General features: G+C 44.8%; 1 pseudogene; it reads left to right on the top strand.

Annotated features, from left to right (window-relative positions):
* Positions 1 to 2,433: 2,433 nt before the first annotated feature.
* LOC125150914 (60S ribosomal protein L9-like) lies at positions 2,434 to 2,990 on the top strand (annotated as a pseudogene).
* Positions 2,991 to 3,700: the final 710 nt, after the last annotated feature.

The raw sequence follows: 3,700 nt of genomic DNA, 5'->3' as shown, positions 1-3,700 counted from the left end.
AAGGCACAGGTGCAAGAAAGGACCAGGCAAATTTGGGAATGATGAGATGGTTAGTGTGGCTTGAGCCTCAGTCTAAGAGGTGGGAGGTGAAGTTAGGACTAGGCCAAGTTTAGGCTCTTAAGTGCCATAATGGAGGCTCACACTTGACCTCAAGGGCAGTGGGTGTCAAATGGGTTCAATGGGCAGGCCCCCAAGTGTACATCATGAAATCCGTAAGTATTTACTGAACACCTACTGGGTGCCAGGCACAGAAGGAAACTGAACAGATCTACACTTAGACTTTGAAAGCTACATGTTAATAAAGCTACACTTTATTGGGGCTTCTGCATATGATTGTATTACAGGGAAAAAAAGAGATTTCTTGACTCAAAAGAAACACAAACAACAACAGTCTTCAGCCTATTGCTTCACTGTGAACCCACTGCAGGTTTTGTTTTTTCTTGGTGGCTGGTTGGGGGGCGGGTGTGTAGTGTCATTTCTTTATTTTGTTTTAAGCAACGGAGACAGATACGGTCAGATCTATTTTCAAAAAGAGAAAGATGATTACGTGGTTTCTCATATGGTGTTTGCAGCCACCATACAGGAAGCATGAAGCCCACTAACCAGAGGGCTGTTTCTCTGGGCCCTGAGCGCAAGGCTGGCTTTCTCTACCGTACTGGGTGCTCCCAAGGATAAGGCAACAGTGGCAGATAATGTGGCTTCTCCCTCAGTTCCAGGAGCCAAAAAGAAATGTCAGCTGCTCCTGAGAAGAACATGACCTCCTTTGATGCTGGACGAACAAAGCCAAAGAAATCAAAATACCCTCCCAACCTTTTCTCAGGAAAGAGACAACTCTGAGGATAGCCTGGTGGAGTGAAAGAGCCCAGTCTTTTAAATAATGCAGACTTGGGTTCAAATTCTGGTTTGGCTGTGTGATCTTGGAGACACACACTTAAATTTTCTGAGCTTGAGTGTCCTCATCTGTAATGATAATAGTTATCATTTACACTTACCTTACTCGCCAGTTATTAAGATGTATTACAAAGCCATAGCAAAGAAGCGGGCACAAGACAAAGCAGAAAAATGGAAGAAAACATCCTGAAACAGATCTAGGAATACTTTAGAGTTTGACATATGAAAGAAGTGACATCGAGAATCAATGGAGGGGCACCTGGGTGGCTCAGTTGGTTGAACTTTCAGCTCTTGATTTCTGCTCAGGTCATGATCCCAGGGTCATAGAATCGAACCCTGCACTGGAGTTTGGGATTCTCTCTTTCTCTTTCTCTCCCTCTGACCCTCTCCCCTGCTGGTGCACTTACTCTCGCTCTCTCCCAAAAATAAAATATTAAAATAAAAAATTTTTTAAAAGATCAGAGGAAAAGGATGGAATCTTTAATAAATAGGGTTGGGGGAAATTGGCTTCTAACCAGACAAAAATAAAATCACCTTTTTATGTGTGTGTGTGTCTTCAGTTATCTTCAGTTGGCTAAAGACCTAAATGTGAAAGGTAAAACTGTATAGACTTATAAAAGTTCTTTACGGACCTGGTTGAGAAGGAGGCACCATCATGGGAGGTCACCTCCACCACAACAAGGACCGAAACATTTGGCACAAGGAGCCCAAGAGTCAGGACATCCACCTAAGACTGTTGGTCAATCTGTACAGATCTCTGGCTGGACAAACAGCTCTACCTTCAACCAACTTTTGCTAAAGAGGTTGTTCATGAGTTGCACCAATTGGTGGCCTCTGTCCCTTTCCTCGATGACCAAGAAGATGAAGCTTTCTGCCAGGAGGACAAAACAGCTGTGCTGGTAGGGACCATAACAGATGACATGTGCATCTAGGTGGCCCCCAAATGGAAGGTGTGCACACTGCACGTGAGCCACATCCTCAGGGCCAGGAGCAAGATTTTCACCTTCAACAAGTTGGCACTGGACTCCTTCCAGGGCTGTGGCCCCATCTTGTTCTCTGATCCTCAAAAAGGCCCAGAGGTGTACAGGCATATCAACAAGGCCCTGTGAACCACATGCAGCCCCACCAAACCCTATCAGTGCTGCAAGGGCTGGAGGTCCACATGCACCAGAGGCCATCTGGTCCACCATCACTACAAAAACTAACTTCAGATCCTGCCTTGTTATTGTAAAGATTTGGGGGTGGCTCAGTCGGTTGAGTGTCCAATTCTTGATGTCCGCTCAGGTCATGATCCAAGGGGTCATGGGATCGAGACCTACATCAAGCTTCGTGCTGGGTGTGGAGCCTGCTTGGGATTCTTTCTCCTTCTCTCTCCCTCTGCTCCTCTCCCATGCTTGCACTCTTTCTCTAAAGTAAAAAAGTAAATAAATAAATAAATAAATAAATAAATAAATAAATAAATAAGATTTTGGATGCTGGGAAAAAACTAATAAAAGGAATATTAACAGCTCTCTTTGCCACATCTACTGCAAGAGATGAAGAATGAAGACCATTCTCAGCAATCAGACTGTTGACGTTGCAGAGAATGTCAACATCACTCTGAAGGGACACACTGTTATTGGGAAGGGCCCCAGAGGAACCCTGCAGAGGGACTGAAATCACATCAATATAGAACTCACTCTCCCCGGAAAGAAAAAGAAGAGGCTCCGAGTTGACAAGTGGTGGGGAAACAAAAGAACTGGCTACCATTTGCACCATCTGTAGTCACGTACAGAACATGGTCAAGGGCATTATGCTAGGCTTCCATTACAAAATGAGGTCTGTGAACGCTCACTTCCCCATCAACGTTGTTATTCAACAAAATGGTTCTCTTGCAGAAATCCAAAATATCTAGGGTTTGGATGAGGCCAGGTGTTTCTTGTTCAGTATCCCAAGCCCAGTAAGAGGAGTTGATTCTTGAGGGAAATGATGTTGAACTTGTATCACACTCAGCTGTTTTGACTCAGTAAGTCACAACAGTTGAAAACAAGAATATCAGAAACGTTTTGGATGATATCTATGTTTCTGAGAAACGAATGGTGCAGGAGGCTAATGAATAAGATCTAAGTTGTTCCGCTACAAAAACAGCAAGATGCCGGATGATTTTTCAGACTTATTTGTGATATTTTAAAGACACAATAAAAGCTGTATTGATTTGAGGGAGGGGGGAGCAGGGAGTGGAAAGGAATACGAACATTCTTTTAGCCTCAGGGAAGGTAAGGATTTCTTAAAGAAGATTCCAAACGGGGAAGAGGAGGTTGAGGTGGGCCCTGCGGGTAGGGAAGTACATGTTGCTTTGCAGGTAGAGGCCTCCATATTGTCTTGAGGGGAGGCGAAGACTGGACCATGCTTCTGGTTCAGAAGGTTCAGAGGAGTCTGGGAAATTGAAACATTCAGAGGCATCCACCCCGATGTCCCTATCCCATTGCCGGGATCCCAAGCCTTGAGCTTGGCCTTGGCCTAACAGACTTGCTTTGGTTGGGTAGTCAACTGCCTTTGAAGTTTGGACACTGAGACTATTTCAGGCTTGTCTTGAATTCATTCCCCTTTCCTTCTGTGGAGTATGGAAGTTTCCTTGGATGCAATTAAAGAGGCCCTGTGGCTTCCATTTCTAGCTTTCTGTTACCTGCTTCTATGCCTCGGCTGTTCATTATCTTTCTGTAGGAGCCTCCATAGTGCTTACCATGGCCATCTAATATTGTGATCTTTAGAGCCACTATTACTCCCCCCACTGACCCCCAAGTCTCAAATGCCTGATGCACTCACTGCC

This window comes from Prionailurus viverrinus, chromosome D4 (genome assembly GCF_022837055.1).
Source record: "Prionailurus viverrinus isolate Anna chromosome D4, UM_Priviv_1.0, whole genome shotgun sequence".
In the NCBI taxonomy this organism is placed as follows: Eukaryota; Metazoa; Chordata; class Mammalia; order Carnivora; family Felidae; genus Prionailurus; species Prionailurus viverrinus.
The sequence above is the reverse complement of the archived record's forward strand: the minus strand, read 5'-3'. Positions and strand labels throughout refer to the sequence as shown.